At 40.6% G+C, this 23,604-nt stretch overlaps 1 protein-coding gene across 2 annotated transcripts in view; it reads right to left on the bottom strand.

Annotated features, from left to right (window-relative positions):
• Nucleotides 1-23,604, bottom strand: part of tnfaip8l3 (tumor necrosis factor, alpha-induced protein 8-like 3) — a 40,115-nt gene that overhangs the window by 1,889 nt on the left and 14,622 nt on the right. The gene's annotated exons all lie outside the window — the stretch shown is intronic.

Here is a 23,604-nt window from a genome sequence, read left to right as displayed (position 1 = left end):
GAGAGATAGAGTGTGTATGAATGACCCATCTTTCCTTTCGCAGTGGCTCTAAAGTTAATGGAGAGATTTATAATGAGAAACTTTGCTTGTTCAGTCACTCCAGTAATATTTGTTCATACACATCTATTATTCAAAAGCAATGAACTAAGCTGGTATTTCTGCCAAACTCCATATATCTGTGGCTAAGGAGCAAGCAAGTTTGTTTATCGAGACTGTCGTTCTGTGACAAGCTCCAGTTGCTTCAGAGACTAAAATACACGGCTCAGATCTTGTGCCAAGTAGGCATTTGAACCGATGCACTTAAAATCATTGAATCCTGCCACTATAAATGATTAAATGTTTTTGCAGTGTTGGTACATGTAAATCTTTTTTGACTTTCAGAATTAGTTGAATTAGTAGAATGTGCTTGTGTTTGTGTCTGCGTGTGTGTGCTTGTGTTTGTGCAGGTTTGTCTGGTGGGGAGGGGATGCTTGTTTAGAAAGCACTGGGAAATGTTCGTACTGAAACATCCCACTAGCTGTTTGGTCTGTTACCTATCCCGCCCTGACATCCTCCCTACAGCAGGGGAGGGTACCCACTGGGCACGCATGCCCATGATGCTTTGCACAAACTGTCAGAAGAAGTGACATTTTTGCCACCTGAGTGACCGCTAAATATGACTACACTGATTTATATTTAAAATATATTTTTATAAAAATATATTTTATTCAATATATTTATATATTGAAAAGCCAGAAGTCTATTTTCTAAAATTCAGCTGTTACCTTTGGAGAGCTTATGAACCTTGCATGTCTTATTCAGTATTTATTCGTGCTCAAAAGTAAGAAAAAAAAGATAAATAGTTGTTTAAGAAAGCTTGAGCATATTGGCAGTTTTGCAAATGGAAGACCACAGTGAGAAGTTAAATTTACACTGGCACATGCTGTGTGTTTTTGACATTTGAATGAGTAATACATAGTTTGCACATAGACAACTACAGAGACAGCTACAAAATCTATTTCTATGTACCGTGTTCCTGTCAATACATAATTTCATTTTATGAAAACCTTTTAAAAGTCACTAATCCAGTAAAGGTCATGTGTATGGATATAACTTATGGACAATTAGTTTTATATTAAAATGAGCAAATACCTAAAACATTTAAACATAAAATGTAACACCTTAGGTAGTGATAGTATACAAAATGTTAGCTGATGCTTGTACACTTGACATATGGAGACAAACAGAACCTGTAAAACCTCCTGCACTTAAATCATGTAGAAAATAATAAAATATTCGAATTTCAAACATGCATGAAATTGTAATTAAAATCTTGTATGATTATACTGTATGTTTGACCTCAATGTATCCGTAGCCACATAGATAGCTATTGCATATTTAAAAAGATAATTGTTAGCTATGTGACTATTCTTTTGTAAGAGCTCACATGCTTGAATTGTAGACATGGCCAGCACACAAAAAGCATAATTTTATCTACATTAATTTAAGAACATGAATTCAGAAATCTATTCTGTTTAAATAAATCAAGAACTGTAAATGAGTAAAGAAAATCTCATTTCAGTGGTATGGCTCCTGTCACCATGGCAGAGACCAAACATGGCAGTTACAGGGGGGAAAAAAAGTTTTTAATCAGTCAGCAATTGAGTTCTTCCACTTAAAAAGATGAGAGAGGCCTGTAATTGACATCATAGGTAGATCTCAACTATGAGAGACAAAATGAGAAAAAAAAATCTGAAAATGACTGTCTGATTTTTAAAGAATTTATTTGCAAATTATGGTGGAAAATATGTATTTGGTCACAAACAAGCAAGATTTCTGGCTATCACAAATTCTTCTTTAAGAGGCTCCTCTGTCCTCCACTCATTACCTGTATTAATGGCACCTGTTTGAACTTATCAGCATGAGAGACACCTGCCCACAACGTCAAACAGTCAGACTCCAAACTCCACTATGATGAAGATCAAAGAGCTGTCGACGGACACCAGAAACTAAATTGTAGACCTGCACCAGGCTGGGAAGACTGAATCTGCAATTGGCAAACATCTTGGGGATGTGGGAGCAATAATTAGAAAATGGAAGACCTACAAGACCACTGATAATCTCCCTCGATCAGGGGCTTCATGCAAGATCTCAGCCCGTGGGGTCAAAATGATCACAAGAACGGTGAGCAAAAATCCCAGAACCACATGAGGGGACCTAGTGAATGACAGAAAGCTGGGACTAACATTACAAAGGCTACTGTCAGTAACACACTACGCCACCAAGGACTAAGATCCTGCAGTGACAGACATGTAACCTTGCTTAAGCCACTATATATCCGGGCCCATCTGAAGTTTGCTAGAGAGCATTTAGATGTTCCAGAAGAGTATTGAGAAAATGTCATATGGTACAAACACAATTTCAATCGTGTTTGGAGGAGAGTGAATGTTGAGTTGCATCCAAAGAACACCATACCTACTGTGAAGCATGGGGGTGGCAACATATTGCTTTGCGGCTATTTCTCTGCAAAGAGACCAGGACGACTGATCCGTGTACATCAACGGATGAAGGGGGCCATGTATTGTGAGATTTTGAGTGCAAACCTCCTTCCATCAGCAATAGCATTGAAGATGAAACGTAGCTGGGTGTTTCAGCATGCCAATGATCTCAAGCACACTCCCAGGGCAACAAAGGAGTGGATTCGTAAGAAGCATTTCAAGGTCCTGGAGTGGCCTAGCCAGTCTCCCGATCTCAACCTCATAGAAAACCTTTGGAGGGAGTTGAAAGTCCGTGTTGCTCGCCGACAGCCCCAAAACATCACTGCTCTAGAGGAGATCTGCATGGAGGAATGGGCAAATATACCAGCAACAGTGTGTGCCAACCTTGTGAAGACTTACAGAAAACGTTTGACCTCTGTCATTGCCAACAAAGGATATATAACAAAGTATTGAGATGAACTTTTGTTATTGACCAAAAACCTATTTTCCACCATAATTTGCAAATAAATTCTTTAAAAATCAGACAATGTGATTTTCTGATTTTTTTTTCTCATTTTGTCTCTCATAGTTGAGGTCTACCTATGATGTCAATTACAGGCCTCTCATATTTTTAAGTTGGAGAACTTGCACAATTGGTGACTAACTAAATACTTTTTTCCCCCACTGTATGCTGACCATGTAAGAAGGTAGCATTAAATGAAGAATGAGATGGAGAAACAGACAGAAGACATGTTGAAAGGGGAAAATAAGATCTTGAGAGAGATGGAGAGATAGTGAGAGAGAGAATGAGAGCAGAAACCAAATGAGAAAATGAAGAGCTGCTGAACAATAGTGTTGTATGAAGGCAGCCACAGCACCCTTCAGTGCTACTACACCAGACCAAACAGTTAACACCAGCTCAGGCAGGTATTCAATGTCAGAATGATAGTTTATACATGACCACTTTCCACCATCTCGTCATCCCTTACCATTAATCACACTGTGACTTTAAATGTTAGAAACATACTTCGTTTGCGTAGACAACCGGCTGCATTGTGAATGTTACTGAGAACATACTAGCCTATGTGCAACGCGTGAAACTGGAGGCTTCCACTAGAGGGCAGAACGTAGAAAGGGCGTCGGTATTTTAACAATGCAAACATGGCAACACTCGAGGAGATTAGCCTTTGGGTAATTTTACGGTCACGGCAGAAAAAACGACGACAGCGATCCCTTCGTAGGTGGTATGTAAGGCCATTAAATCAAAGACGTTGTGAGAATGGCGAGTTTGTGTCGTTGGATATCGTTGTGTCCATTTTGATGCTGGTTAGCGGCTACACTGCCTCTAGCGGTTTTGTGTGTATTGCACCTCGTGTACGCGTCGCGTTAACTTTTGGAGGACGTGCAAGACCTACGCGCCAAACCGACGCAGGATACGCGAAGCAGCCATGATGCGTACGCGAACGTGTAGTTAACAGCAAGTATATCTCTAGCTTAAGAATGATGTGTGAAGATGAGCTTTGTTTTTTTGTTCTTCTTTCTGTCCTGTATTGGGTCTTGTTAAAAAAGTGGGCTGGGCAGAAAATAAGTGGGGCAAAATTTCTATAGGAAAGAGAAGCAGTTTATTACAAAGCTGATAATGGGCAAAAGCATATCATATAGCAAAAGCCAAACATATGTCAATCTTCTGCAGGAATGTTTTCCAGATCTATTTTATAATGAGCATCAACTTAGTAGGCCTTACTGCAGATCTGCCGTGTGATGCAGTACTTAAGACTGCACATATGGAGAATGCAAAGAATGCTAATTGAGAACTTTTCCAATCAACAAAATAGGAGTCTCTGTAATGCAGTCGATCACAGAAGATGAACAAAATATTCACACTGAAGAAGGAAGTGGAAATGACTGTTGAGAATCTCACTGAACTGCATTTTTGCAAAGAGAAAAAATAATTGAACATTATATGATAACATGAATCCACAGTTCTCTTTCTGCACAGAGCTCTGTATCTTGTCATGTGAAAGCTACACTACACATGGACACCCACACATGAGAACTACACATCCAAATATAGTTCAAAGATGTTCAGGCTGCATTTTGGTCGCTCTCATTATCAGGCATTATCATGTGTTCCATGCATGTGGGTTGTGTGGTGGGGTGATGTGATGTGTGTCTGTACAGAGGTTGGGTTGTATGGGTTGTGGGGTGGGGTAATGTGTGGGGTGGGTAAAGTGTAGTGTAGTATGTGGGCTGTGTGGTGGGGTGGATAGAGTGTGGTGTAGTATGTGGGCTGTGTGGTAGGGTGGGTAGAGTGTGGTGTAGTATGTGGGTTGTGTGGTAGGGTGGGTAGAGTGTGGTGTAGTATGTGGGCTGTGTGGTAGGGTGGGTAGAGTGTGGTGTAGTATGTGGGCTGTGTGGTAGGGTGGGTAGAGTGTGGTGTAGTATATGGGCTGTGTGGTGGGATGGAGTAGAGTGGTGGATGTGTATGTGGGCTGGTGCTGACAACAGCATTTTTAGAGCCACCATAAACATTGCAGTCAACATTCCATCTGTTCCATCCAGAATGTGCATCCATCAAGGTGTAAGAGCAAGCCCACAGAAATACTGTGATTTATGATACCTCTGTGCTATTGAGAAGGTACTTTACCTCATTTGTTACAACACACCGGAGTTCGGTTTCAAGAAGCCAAATGCACCATTATATTCTCAGTCAGAAATGCAATCCAGATCATCTAGAGGTAATTGGAAACTCATGTATTGTAAAATACAAAGATTTTTACTCTGGATTAATCATAGACACAGAAGGAGGGAATGTACTAGTCACATTTATGGACCATGTAGGAGCCAACAACATCTGACCACTGAGGAAATAAATATACAGTATGTTACCCCAATGGTGACATAAACTCACTGGCCACTTTATTAGGTACAACTGTCCAACAGCTATATCGAATTAGGCAATCACATGGCAGCAACACAATGCATTTATGCCAAGATGATCTGCTGCAGTTCAAACTGAAAATCAGAATGGGGATGAAAGGTGATTTGAACATGGCATGGATGTTGGTTCCAGAATGGCTGGTCTGAGTATTTCAGAAACTGCTGATCTACTGGGATGTTCACGCACAACCATCTCTAGGGTTTACAGAGAATGGTCCGAAAAAGAGATCAGCAGTTCTGTGATCACAAATGCCTTGTTGATGCCAGAGGTCAGAAGAGAATGACCAGACTGGTTCAAGCTGATAGAACGGCAACAGTAACTCAACCAGTCATTACATCGAGGCATGCAGAAGAACATCTCCAAACGCACAACACATTGAACCTTGAGGTGGGTGCCACTCCTGTCAGCTAAGAACAGGAAACTGAGGCTACAATTCGCACTGGCTCACCAAAATTGGGCAATAGAATATTGGAAAAACATTGCCTGGTCTGTTATGTCTCAATTTCTGCTACGACATTCGGATGGTAGGGTCAAAAATTGCCGTCAACAACATGAAAGCATGGATCCATCCTGCCTTGTATCAACAGTTCAGGCTGATGGTAGTGGTGCAATGGTGTGGGGGATGTTTTTCTGTCACACTTTGGGCCCATTAGTACATATTACGTATCGTGTCAATGCCACAGCCTACCTGAGTATTTTTGCTGACCATGTCCATCCCTTTATGACCACAGTGTACCCATCTTCTGATGGCTACTTCCAGCAGGATAATGCGCCATGTCATAAAGAGCAAATCATATCTCTGGTGTGCCTCTAGTGTTGCGCAATAATGACACGGTAACTTTGATAAAGACCTCAACTCTTGTTTATACATATCAGGTGTGTTTGAGCATATGGATTATAACTGGTTAAGTAGGGAAATAATGACAGCCTTGGAGTCATGTTCGGTCACTTACCTGGTTCAGTCTAATCTTGTAAACCACACTGAATCAAACTGCAGAGAATCAGAATTTCCTTATAGTCTATGCTTGTGCTTATTCTGCATGTGAAGAACCTGCACATAATGCACATTTGACATAATAACAAAATACCAAACACTAAAATACAAAATTACTATTACTACTAAATTTCCAATTCACACTTCATACATACGCTAAATGCAGAATTCCGATGAGTCTGTTTAGATATAATCTAAACAAAACTTTATTTGTATGTGAGGATCCTTATTTAGTTTAGTTATCATAACAATAAAACTGTAAGAAAGTCCGCTGTTGCATGATGTCCAAGAACAAATATGGAATCAATTTTGCAGAGTTGGCAAGAACACAGTCTGGAGACAAAAACAGGATGACAGATGTCTACTGCATATGCTAAAACAAAGACAGAGTAACATACCTGTACATCATAGTTGCCACAGTTCTTAAACAGAGAAAGATATTTTTCTTGTAGGATATTCTTAGTGTCACAACAAAATGCTCCCAGAAGTTCTGTCATCATCTTATGTGAGTGGCCTACTTGGTTTTTTACAAAGTGGAACCAGCCAAGTGCACACTTTATGTAGCCCACTAGAACACCGGAAGGCCAGAAAAAGGTTACACTCCCTCTAGTTATTATTGTGAAAACCCCAGCTGTTCAGCTATTTTCAAACTTTTCAGTGGCTGCAGTTTAAAATGTCTTCAGCCAAAAGGTACAGCTCCCACCATGAGACTGATGCTCAGCATGGAGCAAATGAAGAAGAGCAGACTGAGCACAAGTGCTCTGATTGTGAAAATGTTCCCAGACAGATCAGACGCTGGTGGTAAGTTGGAGGCGTTTTATCTAATTCAGTAGGAAGATCCAAAATCATACACAATACTCAAACAATAATGGTCAGAACCAGAGAACAATGGGAGAATGGTTATTACTAGGAGGGCATAACGAAAACAGTTCAACGTCAAAACCAGAGACACTAAACAGACAAAATCAAAGGAACAGGCAAAAGAGCAAAAAGGGTATGTAACAATGGGCAAAACAATGATGGGGGAAAAACCTTGCTCAGTACACTTAGAAAAATCAGCAGCAATACTTTGCAAAAACTGACTGAAGCAGAGGTGGTGGTGGGAATTCTGGGAGTTGTAGTTCATAGCACAGTGTCTAAAAGCTGAAAGTGACAGAAGGCAGTTGTATTTAAGGGTTTACATGGAAATTATGAGCAATTTTTTACTAGGCTGTCAGGAGTACACCAAGTTTTTCAGATGTATAGAAACTGGATTCATAGTAAACGCTATCAGATTACTGTATTAACACTTAAGTGTTTATTTTAAAGTTAAGTAAATTTTTATTCTGAGGAAGCTATTAGCCAAATTCATGTAAATGTATTTTATATATAAATTAAATTTATTTTTATTGCAAATGCCACTACTTTTTATAGCTGCAAATGTCTCCAGCATACTGTACATTTGGGATATTTGTAAGTGTGTAAGCATGTGTGTGTGTATGTGAGAGAGATGATGACCTTTTATGAGGAGGGCATAATGGTATACAGCCTTTTACACATTAATTACACCTCTGTTTGTGGTACATCAAACACTAATTGGATCTCCTATCGAAAATACTTCAACGTGAATAAATAATCATTAGATTTGTCATTTGAATTGCAAGGACCTTCACTACTCAATATTTCTTTCTGCATTATTCTATTGAAAGCCACAAAGTCACAGAGAATATAAAATGGTGTAAAGATTTGAATAGTTTTGATTTAGCCTATATGACTCATTTGTGATTACAGTAATTTATGTAACACACCTAATCAACATGTAGGTCTAGTTCTATATGAGACTGGTAAAAGAGTGACTTCTTGGTATTTGCCAGCTCAAGCAGAAATTGAAGACTTTGTAGTCATGCTTTGGTTTTATATTCTAAACTAGCTTGCAGTTTCATACAAACATATTCTAAACTCATTAGGGATTTGGACCCATAGTATTGTTAACCTTGTAAATCCTGTAAAGCGCTTTGTGACAACATGTGTTGTGAAAAGCGCTATACAAATACATTTGATTTGATTTGATTTGGCCAATCATGTTGAATTTCAACAGCAGACTTAAGGCCAGAATCACACAGCCATCAGATCCCCCAGACTCAAACAGAGACTAATTCTACAGCTGCAAGGCACTTAAAAATGTGTTCATGTTCCACCGCACTGGACCTCTAGATGTTTAGAGGGAAGCTCGAGCACGGACAGACCCACAGTGTTCTTGGTTTAGAGCTTGAATTTTGTGCACTGAGGGATGCAAACAATGTTATACATTTGAACCTGATTTCTAAAAAAGTATTGCATCTCAGTGTTAAAGAGTAGTGCAAGTTGCATATGTTGATTGTTAGTCCAAGCATCCAGTTTGAAACAATAGGCAAAACCAAACAAAAACACTCCTAGAGGTATAATGTACTAAAAGTTAGAATTACAGTGAGAGCAAAATTATTTAATTTTGAGTAAAATTATCGTACACCCGTCATCATGACCGTACAGCCAATCGTGACCGTTGTTCTGAGGCAAACACATACATGGCACTCGTAGCTCACATTAAGAAAAGCACGATTGGCTGGTATTTCTGTTTCCAGAAACACATGCCTTCAATGTTCACAAAATGTTGATTACAAACACACATTCACAGAATAGTCAAATTATCGTATATTTGGCCTTTTTTGGGATTATTGATCGTACATCATACAGAGTAGAGGTCTGCGCGGGACTGCTTTTTTAATCCCGCTCCCGCCCGCTCCCGCTTGTTTTAGACCCGCTCCCGCCCGCCAAAAAATCGCTTGTTTTAATCCCGCTCCCGCCCGCACCTGCTTGTTTTAATCCCGCTCCCGCCCGCACCGGCCAAAAAATCGCTTGTTTTAATCCCGCACCCGCCCACCACATACACATTTCTGTCGCCCCCGCCCGCAATCCTAATATGAATTGAATTAATTAGATTTAGTACTTGAAATTTTCTTATGTATTTATTAAAACAGCAATATAGCGATTGATCGCGCTGTCCCATTTCTTATCACAGTCCAAACACATCCCGTTAGGTGACGTACACCAACACTTTCTGACATGTATCACAACAAGCCGATTTCCATCTCCATTAATTACAATGGAATATGACTTCCATACATCAGACTTTCCTGTAGTTGGCTTAATTGTGGTGTATTCGCCTGTTTTAATAGAATTTTCCACAGCTGAAACTGGTTGACCATCTACAGCAGGGGTCGGCAACCTATGGCACGCGTGCCACCATTGGCACATCGAGGCATAGTCACTGGCACGCGACACGCTGGACCAGCATCAGCAAAAATATATATTTTAATATAAATTATTATATTAATGGATTATACTTTCGCGAGTGACCGTAGCGCGCGACTCCGCACGCACACCTCGCGCGAACGGCGGAGGCGTTTAAACTTGGCGATCGATCGCGATATAATACTTTGTGTCGATTTACACCCTCCCCTCCTCGGTCAACAATTTAAACTCGCCGCCATAGTGGCACACTCATTGACTGGACATGTTAAAGTTGGCACTCCATGTCTCAAAGGTTGCCGACCCCTGGTCTACAGTCTCTGCCATTTCTGTATCAAAATGACAAAATGACGCACACTTCATGTTCACGTGATCAGTTGCTTAGCCAATATTTTGAATTAGTTTATTGCTTACGTACTGAATGATTAGTTGTTTTCGTCCCGTTCCTTATGCATGGAAATCATTGCGTTGTTATTATTATAATTTTCTAGACTATTAATTTGCGGGATTTTTCTACATGTATATGTGGTCCCGCTCCCGCATCGCCTGGACTAATTCAACTCCCGCTCCCGCCAATAACAATTCAATTCTGTCCCGCGCCGCAAGATATTCTGTCGGGTCCCGCGGGACCCGCGGGATTACCGCGGGAGTGCAGACCTCTAATACAGAGGGCAAAACTATCGTACAATTACGATAATTATCGTACACTTGGCAACACTAAGACGAGTGTTGCCAACTCCTCAGTAAGGAAAGTAGCTATTGGCTGTACTAAAAGTACTAAATGACATCATCACCTAATTTGCATAATATGTTTATGAAGCTGTAAAGGAATAACGTTGTGGAAGAGAAAAAAAGTGAGTAAAAAACACTCTAAATACGTTAGAACTATAAATGAACTCTGAACAAATGAACAATTTCTATTGCCTTTGAAATAGGCAGTCAATTTTCAAAATAACTTCATGACTTTAATGCTTTGTATAAATTATTGTTAGGTAAATTACATAAATCAGTTTTTTGCCATGTTGTTAAATGTTAGCATAAGAGTAGCAGTTAGCAGGAACTGCTATTCTACCTTCAACCCTCCTCCTTCATCTGAGAGTGCTGATGTAGCTTTATTCTTCAGTCTTGTAGATGCACTCTTCCATTGTTCCTGAAAGGCAAAGCTTACTTCTAGATTCCCAACAACCTATACTTCAGGAGAAAATGACTATCCAACAATTGGTTTTAAGTGGCACAATGGCTCATCATATAGCCAGCACATGCCACTGTAAAACGACTCATGTCAATGCAACCCCACCACCCAAACACAATATAATTTGTTGTAATGTTGAGCATGTCTAGTAAATCCCACTGCCGTTGTGCATGGCTGCTGATGACTGACAGATCTCCAGTGAGGTAAAGTGAAGAAGATTCGGAGTGCCTGCGGGATTTTTAGTAGTCATGGCAACAGAACACATGAAAGGTGCAGTGTAGCACAAGTCCACCTCCCTAGCTGTGACATAGTACCTGCTGTCAACAGGGACCTGGAACTAATATAAGTTCTCTAACTTTTTTCTGAACAGTTGATCATTTGACACAGATTTAGCATTCTGCTATATAGTAACCCGCAAGATAAACCCTAAGTGATTTCCATGAATGCTTTCATGCTTCAGAAAGTCTTGCTCTCTTTGAGTCTTCTCTCTCACTACATGCTGTGTGTTATATAAACACCCTACACATGGAGAGATGTTTTACATTACACACTAGAGGTGTATTCAACTAAGGATTTTCATAGTCGAATCGGATTCATCAGATTTTCCCTTTAGTCGACTAATAGTCGAATCGGGTTTTTTTTTTTAATCTAGAGCACCTTAAACGGGATCCCGTTCTCATTCAGGACTTTTTTCCACTTCAAAGTAAAAACCTAAAACACTCAGATAAATGAGTAAACATGGTAGGTTGGCTTTATTCAGCTTTTATTTATTTACTTATTTATTTTTTTATGAAACGTTAGAGAACATTAGACTACAGGGTTGCCAACTCTCACGCATTGAGCGCGAGACACACGCATTTGACCGTTTTCACACGCTCTCACGCCACACTTCCGATATCTCATGCCAAAAAAAATCCAGTTTATTTACTTCAGATCCATATCTATGATTCAATGAGTTATTAGTTTGCTCTGGCGCCAACCACCGGCGACCGATAGATCGCGATATAATACTTAATTTGTGTCCATTTTACGTTCGCCACCCCCCGCTCAACAACTTACGTTCGCCACCTCCTCCAGGTTAAAATCTCACTCCAAGCGAACGTCAAAAGTTGGCAACCCTGACATTAACAAAAAAAAAGTCACCGTCAGTGTGCAGTGCGCATATCGAACTGTCAGACAGTCACTGTGCAAAATGTCAAAAATATTTTCAATAAAATATGCCTGCCTGAAAATATAAAAAAAATGCCATACAGCAGCAAAAAAATTATAAGGAAAGGTTCAAGTAACGGGGTTTAAAAAGCTAACAACAATAAAAAATGATTATAGGCCTACTTGTTGAGATGCACCACGATGAGACGACACGACCGAAACGACAAACGGCTTACGCGTTTTAAATGGTAGGCCCTATGCCATGTTGGTTGTGGTTGTGCGAAATGAAAGACGTTGATGACATAACTTGCACTTTACTTTGTTTGATTCATCTTTATCTTTTTCAAAATACTTTTGAAGTTTTTTTAGTAGCCACTATAAACTCGGCAGATGCTAACTATCCTGTAGCGTGTTCAGCTCCGCTCATTTGGATTGTGAAACTGCAGGGTGTGATTTATTAATGTGTAGTAACTAAGGAAGATGCCTATTGTTAATGCACACACATCATTTTATAATATTTATTAACAGAAATTAGGATGGTTTTATTTGACAAAAGGCTATATATAACGAAAAAAAAGACATTTCATGTAACAACTAATTTTTAGCAGCATCCTTGGGCACCCCCATGCAGTTAGAATGGTACATTCCACTATGACGTTCATAGTCGACAAGGGAGTATAGTCGACTACAGTCGAATCAATGACTATTGCAGGTCACCCCTACTACACACTATTATTTACATTATACATTGGGAATAGGTGTCAACTTTCACTGCTATGCAGATGACACCCAACTTTCCATATCAGCCAAACCTGATAACAAATCCAGGAATTGGGAATTAGGAAAAGTAGCCAAACATTTCTGCGTCATACTCGACTCTGACCTATCATTTGATAAATACATAGATAATACTACTAGGATAGCTTTTCTACATTTATGTATTTTAAAATTCTTTTGTTGACCTATAAAGCACTGCACAGGCTTGCTCCTGACTACCTCCAGTAACTATCTCCTATTATGAACCCCCACGTCCAGTAAGATCAAAGGGTGCTGGCCTCTTATTAGTTCCAACAATTAATAAGCAGGAGCAAGAGCTTTTTTCTTATAAGGCCCCCCAACTATGGACTGACATTGCAGAATGTGTCCGGGACTCTGACACAGTTAGAAACAGGTTGAAAACTTATTAAGTTTAGCATTTGGTAATTAATGTGGCCCCTTAGATAAAGGTTACAGATCCAGGGGTTCATGGTCAAAGGGTTTTATGGTAAACTGGGGTGCTGGTGCTGTCATCCTGGCACTACATGCAATCACTCAAGTTTGTTGATGGTATAGTGGGTGGATGCCAACGTCTCAGGATGCTTCCAAGTCTGTGTTACTTTCTGATTCTGTTCTTTTAGCTAGGCTGTAAGAATTTAATGCCAGAGTTGCTGCCACACTCCAGAAATTTTCTCTGTCCCACATAATATCCCATACAGAGCTAATAGTCTCTCTTTTCTTTTTCCAAATGGCTGCCCTCCTACCCGAGAAATACAGAGACAAGGAGAGACGAGCCTATCCTGCTATCCACCCTGGTCCTGCCACCTCCTGCATAACCAGCTATGGATGAAGGATCAAGCCATTGCCCTGGCCCCTCTCACCACCCCAAATTCTCCCCTGCTACGACTATATCTCCACAGCCCTAGACTACTCTTACTGACCATTAAGAAGTCTAGGACTCTTAAGAATAAGAATTACATAGAGAACACGTATATAAATAAATACAAACATGAGAACTATTCATCATTCTCATCACTTCATGTATCTCTTTAATTACTATTGTCATGGTGACTGACCGGTGTCGGCCAGAGGAGGATGGGTTCTCCCCCTGAGTCTTGGTTCCTCTCAAGGTTTCTTCCTCATGCAAAAAAAAAAAAAAACTAGGGAGTTTTTCCTTGCCACTGTCGACCTTGGCTTGCTCATTGGGGGCTAGGACTTGGCACTTGTAAAGCTGCTTTGTGACAACAACTGTTGTAAAAAGCGCTATATAAATAAAATTTGATTGATTGATTGATTGACTGGCGTCAGCCAGAGGAGCATGGGTTCCCCCACTGAGTCTTGGTTCCTCTCAAGGTTTCTTCCTCATGCTCTTAGGGAGTTTTTCCTTGGCTTGCTTCACTGGGGGCTTGGACTTGGACATTTGTAAAGCTGCTTTGTGACAACAACTTTTGTAAAAAGCATAGTAAAAAGCACTATGAAATTTTGATATGTACAGTCTACACATAGAGGGATGTTGTTATATATACACACTACCAGTGATGTCGGTAACGCGTTACTTAGTAACGCGTTACTCTAATCTTACCACTTTTTTCGGTAACGAGTAATATAACGCGCTACTATTTCTAGTCCAGTAATCAGATTAAAGTTACTTATCCAAATAACTGTGCGTTACTATTTATATTTTCCCTAGTAAAATATATATTTTTGCTTTCTTCTTGGCTCAGTTGTACTTTTGCGTCTGACCGTAGCGCTCGACTCCGCACGCTGCGCGTGACCCTGTGAGAGCGCGAGCACGTTTTACAAGGCATTCTTTGCAGTCCTCCCGAAACGATATGTGGTAGTATAAAGAAACACCCCTCAAAAACAGGGGAAGGAACATTTACCTGATGAATTTTAATGTTGCTTTGTGTTCCACGTTTGAAAAGTGCTGGAATTTTGACTAACGTCGCCTACTTTAAAATGCTTGAAATTGTAATGGTATTTCGTTTCACAAGCTGTCTGACTGAACTGGGGTGGGTTTCCCGAAACGTTCGTAGCTTCATACGAGGTTACGAAGTACTTGGCGCTACGAACGTTTCGGGAAACCCACCCCAGTTCGCTTGTATTACGTTTACAAATAAATTTACAAATAATACCGCGCAGCAGGGCCGGAGTGGGACACTTTTTCAGCCCGGGAGTTTTATGCCCAAATCCGGCCCAAAATTATTTTCCCTCCCAATCGGCCCAAACTAGAGATTAACATGAACCGGCCCATCGGGAATCCTCCCGAATCTCCCGATTAGCCACTCCGGCTCTGCCGCGTAGCTACACAAACGTAATGTCAGGAGATACTGTCCTCACGGCGAGTCTCGCCCTTTAAGTGACACTGGGGGGCGGAGCCTGCGCGCGCCAGGGTTGCGTTATCAATAAAGTTTCCCTCCTCGGGATTTTTGGATTAAGCAGTTTCCGCCTCGGTTACCGAACCTGCTTCAATACATTGTTACTATTAAAAATGCACTTCCAATAAAGTGAGTATTGGAAAAATTTATTTTGCTGCTGAATGTAACTACTAAAGTAACTTATAATCTAACGTAGTTACTTTTAAAATCAAGTAATATGTAACGTAACTAAGTTACTTTTAAAAGGAGTAATCAGTAATCAGTAATCGGATTACTTTCTCAAGGTAACTTAGCCATCACTGCACACTACACATGGAGAGATGTTGTTATATTTACACTACACATGGCGAGATGATGTAATATATACATACTGTACATGGAGAGATGGTTTATATAACCCATCACATAGTGACCTTTGTTTTGATATTATCGTGAAGGCAAATAAGCTGATGTAACACTACATACCACATTTTACTTTGGCAAACACATTTGCAAGTCTGTCTGGTCTGCTATTGTACTTGGTAGTAAAGGCCAATGCGATATGCACACATACACCCTTGTTTCCCAGAAAGGTCTGAAAAGTCATGTAAAATGCTGTCACCATTTGCTTGTCCTTGACTTTGGAGACATTCTGTGACCTTTAGAATGCATTTATCCAGAAAATCTTTGGAAGGAGCTTCATCTTGATTATCCCTCTCCCACATTTACCTGTGTATGTAGATTATATTTTTTTGTGAGAGAGAGAGAGAGAGGCAGGCTGTGTGTATAAGTGTGTATGAGAGAGGTGGCTACCTTAAGGTATGCAAAGGTGTGTGTGTTCACTGTGATACTCTTTTCCCTGATGGCATTTTGGGTTTGCTGCTCTCATACTCCAACCTTGACCTGCTTATTGGCCTTTGGGTGTGTGTAAGTGTTCATGCATGATTATGACACTATCACTGTTGCTAAGATCTAACTAATGGATACGCCCCACCCCTTGGCCAAACGATCAGTAGGGTGTGGTTTTCTCAGACTTTGGCTCCTTTAAGCATATCACCTTTAGGATTTCTTTATGACTGCCATGTGGCCTTCACATATTCAGCATAAATGTTAGAGAGTCACTTGCTATTAACCTCTACACACCAGTGGAGGTGCGTGTGTGTGCATGTGCATATGAGTGTGTAAATGGGAGAGAAAGAGAGAGAGACTGTGAAAGGAGATTATAAGAGGTCTGACCATGTGGGTGGGTGGATTGATGCGTACCTTAGTGTCTTAAATAACTGTAGTAAAGAATATTGAGGAGAACATGTGGTGACCGGTGTCGGCCAGAGGAGAATGGGCTCCCCTCCCTGAGCCTTGCAATGAGAAAGTTGAGAGAAAGAGAGCAGAGAGGAAGAAGAGGCAGTGGGAGACAGACAAATGATAGAAAGAGTGGAGTAAGAGAGAGAGCGAGGACTGAGAGTGTATGAGACAAGAGAAAAAGGAGTGAGAGGGAGAGCAATTGGCTAAGATGGACGCAGTCATGTCTGTAATTTGTGCAAACTGCTCATAAAATCTGATTTCCGATAAATGCAATTTTCTGCATCCTTCTCTGTATAGAGCCAAACCAAACTCTTCTGTCATGGTGAAGAGAATGTGTGCTAAATACAGCACCACCTCTGCACAGGCCTGTTCTGCTGCTGGATTGATGGCAGCCTTACGTGGTTACAGATGGAGCAAAAAGAGCCTTCGTTGCATTCCTGCTTGACTCTGCTGAGTTCGGTGCTTAGCCAAAGCCCAGTGGAGCATCTCCATCTGGACTTAAGTAAGAAAAAAATCTGTCATTCTGTCTTTCGTTCTGTCATTCTCTCATTCCGTCTCAAACACACTCACTCGCTCACTCACTCACTCCCTTCCTCTTTTATTCTTTCCCTCTTTCCATTCTCCCTCTTTACTGTCTCCTTCTTTTCTGTCTCTCTGCTACTACTTTACACAGACACAGATCCCATTCTATCTGTGCTTATTTGTACTTCCTCAGTTCATTAAGGGAGAAGTTTGTGTGTGTTTGTGATGTTAGCATACATGCACACACACATGCATGGTTAAGAACATGATTGGTTAAGGATATGATTACTGCAAACATCCCCAAATCTGCTAGCTGGGGTCTTTTTCTTTCTGCTAATACTTTCTCCCTTTCCACTGCATGTGTATCAGGCCTGGTGTGAGAGCTCATATGGGCTGATGAAACTAATACAGTTCTTACTCAATCGCTCACCGAGTGGATGTTTCAGAGAGAATCACAATTCATTATTGACCAAGAAGAGTCATCAGAAAAGGCTAGACAGCATGCTCACACACTCCCTTGAGCTGAGGTGTATTTGGAGGGCCATGTGTCACCTATATGAAAGGCACTAGTGCAGAATGGGATGGACACTGCTGTGTTATTAGCTGCTGGGGTGCAGCCCCATGGGACCACACACAAAGACTCAGTAAATGAATGTCAATTTTGTCATTCATAATGTGAGAAGGGAGGTGAGTTGGGGATGGATGGACCAAAAATGGCTAGTACAGAGAGATTGAGGAGAGAGTGTGGTGAAGATGGAGAGAGGAGGGGGAGAAGGATGAGGACGGAAATGGCACCGGGGCATCGCGTTGTATAGACATTCATCACAAATGGTCCTGACAGGCCAGTCTAGAAATGTGACATTCACTATCCTGAGGCGTGTGTGTGAAGAAGTGAGTGAGAGTCAGATCGAGTGGGGGGGGGGCACTTGACCATGTGTGTTTTACAGTTTGCATAACAGAACGTGTGTGTGGTAGCTGGGCATCATTAGGGGTATGGTCCCTGAGCAGTGTGAAGTGGTATGTCTCAAGGGTGTTGGTCAACGTCAGTGCTAATCTAATCAGCAGTGTGAAACTGAACAGTTTTAGAATGTGTGTTTGAAACCTGATCACAACAGAGTAGCCTACAGCATCATTAACATTTCGTGTCAAGCTGGTAGAATAACTTTAACTTTTAGTCCTCTACATATATTCCAATTATCTGTATTGTTTCCAAAAGTTGAAAATATAGCAGATTGTGAACCTTAACACATACTTATTGAAGGTCTGTCATTAACCTATTTCTAAGGATAAACCACTGAACTAATGGTTGTCACTGGATTTCCACTGAGTGTTGTCTCAGCTCAGTGATCCCAGAACTATTGCATACAGTTAAGAAGCTGAGTGTGTTTATGTAAGATTTCTCAAACCACTCTAAATGCTTACATTGGAGTTAAACCATCACCGCTAAAGCATTTATCCATTAGCAGAACATCTGCAGACATGCACACACACATAGGCACACAGTTTGCACTTACCCTGGGGAGCAATTGGGCCAGTGAACCATGGGATAATGGAATTCTATATGTGACTCTTTTTTTATTTATCATGGTTTCTGGAGCATTCCAAAAATCATGTGCTTGTGAGAGCCAAATAATGCCCCACTACAGCAGTGGCACGCAGGGGAAACAAATTCGTTTTTGTTGTTGTTTACATGCATTAATGTTATCGAAATATTATGCTATTTATTAATTGGGACAATAGCCACTCCTCTGGTCTATTAAGGCCGGACGCTCTGTGACGTTGCTCTGTGGCATTAATTTATTGCTAACCTACTAACCTAATGAGAAACCCCTAGACATATGTCATCAATTAGATTGACACATTACCACGTCAGAGAAATGAAGGTCTGGTCTCAGCTCCCATTAACTTGAGATGTAACATAATTAAACAACGAATAAAAAATCTTACTGTTTCTGCATAATTAGTTAGTGAGCTTCATCTCTGATCATATTCCCGGTATCCACAAGTCTGACATTTTAATCATCAGCTTTATCATGCAGCGTCATGCATCATGCATGAGTGTTTTAGCTTGACAACTCTTCTGGTGCCTATACACGTAAACAAAGTTCAAGGCAGCTTAATGACTTCAAGAACAAGAACTTCAACATGAGTCACTTGACTCACTTCAACATGAGACACTGGGCCCTGTACACTCTCAATGTCAGTGGGCCCCTACAAATGCCAGTAAATGAGGTACATGAGCAAAATAGGTCCCTCTTCCTACTCCGGCCCTTGGTAATCAGGTCCACTCCACTGAAACATAACTTTGGATTCTATGCATGTGCCTGTGTGTGGGTACATTTGTGTTATAAAATATTCTTATTTAAAAGACAAAACAACATCTCTTGACCACTCCACACCTCCCATCCCTATCCCCTCCAGCTATGTCTATATTCACTTGTTGGGGCAGAGAAGCCCTATCCCTACTGAAAAAGGAGTTCTGCTAATGGGGCACCCATCAGGGGCAGACTGGCATACATTACTACTGGAAATTTCCCCGGTGGGCCAATGGGTTAGTGGGCTGCTGGCCGCCGGTGGTTTAACTCAGCCCGTGGAGGAGCCATTGCCGCGCACTGCGGCCCCGGCCCATAGTCACGCTGTAGCATCCAGTTTAAAGGCTGGATATACTTTCGCGCACACCTCACGCGAACCTCATTCTTTGCAATGTTCTTTGCAGTGGTAGTATAAAGAAACACCCCTCAAAAACAGGGGAAGGAGCATTTACGAATTTTAATGTTGCATTGCGTTTCAGGTTTGAAAAGTGCTGGAATTCTGGCTAAAGTATTCCAGCGCGAGGTGTGCGGAGTCGTGTGCTACAGTCACTTGCGACAGTATAATCCAGCCTTAACGGTGCCTATTACCTCTCCCCCGCTGCAGTCAGGCAAACCTGCTTAGCGCGCTGCCGCAGACTGGGCCTGTAAACACATGATCGAGCATGCCAGCCAGCTGATGCGGGCTGACGGCATGCAGTGGAGATCAGAAAAAAAAAACAACTTGTCCCAGAAACTCTGGGCCGGACTATGAAAACATACAGCAGCTGTGTCACAGCTATATATTAGTGGTGGGCCGTTAACGGTCGTTAATTTTATACTCTTATCGGGCGATATAAAAATTATCGCCATTAATCTATTCTTAAAGTTGGGTTGGGAACTGGGTCAAAATGGGTAAGCAAACTATGATGACTTTCAACTTGATAGTTTAGCTTGGCTGTATTCCTAACCAAATTGCACAGTAGGGGCGAGAACGAGTTTTTAAACCTGTGAATTACAAATCGTATGTGTTTTTATATGGATGCAGCCATGAAGTTGCCAGGTTTGTACGGAGCCCCTAAAGGATCTAGGTAGAAAAAAAATATTTTGAATTTTGAATATCTCTCCTACAGCTCTCGTACAGACTGGTATGTTGTTACCATAATGAACTAATAATGCTTTATGTGTGTATGCTATCAGTAGTCAGGCTCATGTAGTGAGAACTCTGCACAAACTCTCATTTACTATCATGGTTCCGTCGGTAATAAGTTAACCTCCAAAGTACACTACAGTGGTTGCTTGCTAGCTGACTAGCTAGAAAATTGAGAAAACATTAGCAAAGTTAGCTAACATTTTATTAATTTGTTGTCTATAATGTAGGCTATAGGCACTCGAGATGGATTACTACTCATTTAACAGCTTCATCGAGTTCATTCGAAGTCGTCACATTGAACAAGCGAGCGTCCAGAATTTCATCAGTGAAAAAGTAACGCTGTGCCTACTTCAGTATCTTACAAGTAGGCCATATCAGTCATTGCTTTGTTTACATGGTGTTGTTCAAATTAATGTAACTAGCTTATAAAAGTTGTGTACTGATATGAATACAAATTGACATGGAAGCCAAGAGTAAATATTCTGCGTTTAAAGACAAGAGTCATAACATCTATGGTTAGTGCATCATAAGGCATTCATATCTAAATAAATATTATAAATAAAAGTCTTTTTAATATCATCTCATTAATATCAGCATTTTGGTTTGGTTGTAAACAGAACACCACAGGAGTATTTCATATACAGTAGCACTGTTAAATTAGTCACACAACACAGACACCTGGATGTCTAGCTAGTCTTTTCCTATTGGACAGGTTCATCTTTGGGCTTAAAGTACCTTGCTAATGCTTAAAGTACCTTGCTTGTATTTTATGTTTGTTTTAATTGTAAACCTGTGAAGATAATGTGACAATTATAACAAAAAAAATGGTCTCTTTGTTTCCAGAATTGATTTCTTGTTATACAAGATGTCTACAAGATTTTACAGGAGCAAAAAAGACATGAATAAAGTTGGGTTGTACTACTTTTGTACTGTTTGTAATTTTTCATAGATTAAAAATTATGCCAATTTTTTCCTTAAGTGTAAGGTATAAATTAATACCCATGTAGAGATCTTCAGGAACAGTTCAATTGTACTCTGCCATTATGTAGGTACACAGACTGTAAACATCCTCATCACAAGCGATGTCACTGCGATGTAAACAGTCTGTCTCACAGTTGATGATTTCCTGTTCTGACACATGACATAAGTAGTCTTCAGATCCATACAGTTCTGGAACTGTGTACATTACATTAGGCCGCCCGTGGGGAACATTTTCATTCCTTGAGGGACGGATCAGATGGCTATTCCAGCATTCTCTTCCATATTAATTTTCGTGAATATCCATCGATTGCACCATTAATACAAATACCAAACGGTTTAAGTTTATCGTATGAATCCACATGCCATATGTAATTTGAACCCTTTGCATAATAAGCTCTCCTGTTCAGACGCCTTGCTCTGCGGCTATGTGTTCCATCAGGATCCAGGGTGGACAAGATTAGACCCACATCCTCTTTATGAACTCTGACACCTTGCTCTATGCACTTACTATGCATCCACCTATACCCATGGAGTGCTCCAGGCCCTTGCAGCTAATTTCGGATGAACCGGATGGTCTGCCCAATGTCAATTAACGATTTGTTAAATTGAGGGAATGAATTGTTAAATTGAGGGAATGAATTGTTAAATTGAGGCAACGATTTATTAAATTGAGGGAATTAATTGTTAAGTTGAGGGAACAATTTAGCTTTCAAAATATTTTTTTTCTACCTAGATCCTTTAGGGGCTCCGTAGGTTTGCTTCATGGAAAATTCATTTTTAGGAACGTAAAATGTTACCGGAGCGGAGCTCGGAGCGGTCGTTTTCTGCATGGTCCTAGCGCTAGATTCGTCGCTATTTAAATATTTCTTTTTAACCGTTAAAACTACAGAGGACCAAAACTGACTTTTGAAAATTATGTCCGTGAGGTTAAATGTACTAAATGTTGGCTTACATTTCAAATATCATGTTTAGCTGAATAAACATGTTATTGTTATTATTTAATGTACAGTATGTAGGCTTACAAATTCATGTTTAACTGAATAAACTGTTGAACACGAATAGCCTACATTTTATTGAGCATGTTTTTTTTTTCTTCAAGTATCAAAGTAGAACAGCTTCCTCAAGCAGTCATGCATTTTGGAAACAGGAGATAAGCCCCTGGTCTAATGCACCCTCTGTATTAAGAAACCCTATCTCAAAAACTGACTTTTAGTCATTACTTGGGTAGCACGCATATGAGCCATTTTAATATAGATTAATCTAGATCAGGGGTCTCCAACACGTCGCTCACAAGCTACCAGTAGCTCGCCACCCCTTTCCGAGTAGCTCACCAAAGGGCCAATGAATTACATATAAATTTGTAAACCTAATTCGTCCCATCGAGAAATCTACTTAAATTTATGTCCAATCAAAATTCACAGTTGTCCCTCCCCTTCTAACACTAAATCATTATTCGCCAATTATACAACAGTTAGTTCACAATCCGACTGGTTGAGAAGTGTTCTAACCCTGCAGATATGTGTGATAACAGCACGGTATTCTCATTCTCTGTATCACTCCGCGGACGCGTTGTCAAGTAACGGCACATATATTCACGATAACACACTCCCTCTCGTGTTCTATTGCTCAATTAGCTGTTAATCAAAAAGTTAGGCTGCCGTCAATATTGAATAAACCAGGGGTCACCCACGTCATGAGTCGCCCGCGTGCTTGTTTTAAAAATAGCTCACTATAGCGCCATGCACCAAAGCGCTGCATCGTTTATGTTTTTGCTACTATTATATATTGTCCGCGGTTGTCTGTGCCCCCCCCCCCCCCGGTAGCCCTCCACAATAACTGGTATCCAAGAAGTAGCTCCCAGTTCCAAAAAGGTTGGAGACCCCTGATCTAGATTAATCTAGATTAATTTCAAGATTTCAGTGAGATTAATCTAGATTTAAAAAATTAATCTTCACCACTTCACCACTAAGGTAGATTCGATACACATCTCGATACACTGTCACCGAAACGATATAACTGCGATACTCTGAAACCCCTTGTCGATACGATGCGATACAAATCACTCCTGTTCACGATATGATGCAATTCAAAATGATTTGATAACGATATGACTTATTATATGAGGATTCGGTTTGATAAGTGATCATTCGATACAGTTAGTTGAGGTTTGAGGATGTATTGGCCTAACCCATCAGTTTTCCTAACTCAATAGCACAATTCTACTTTACTCTCTAACAATTTAAGGC

The sequence above is a fragment of the Brachyhypopomus gauderio genome, chromosome 2, assembly GCF_052324685.1.
Source record: "Brachyhypopomus gauderio isolate BG-103 chromosome 2, BGAUD_0.2, whole genome shotgun sequence".
Classification (NCBI taxonomy): domain Eukaryota; kingdom Metazoa; phylum Chordata; class Actinopteri; order Gymnotiformes; family Hypopomidae; genus Brachyhypopomus; species Brachyhypopomus gauderio.
The sequence above is the reverse complement of the archived record's forward strand: the minus strand, read 5'-3'. Positions and strand labels throughout refer to the sequence as shown.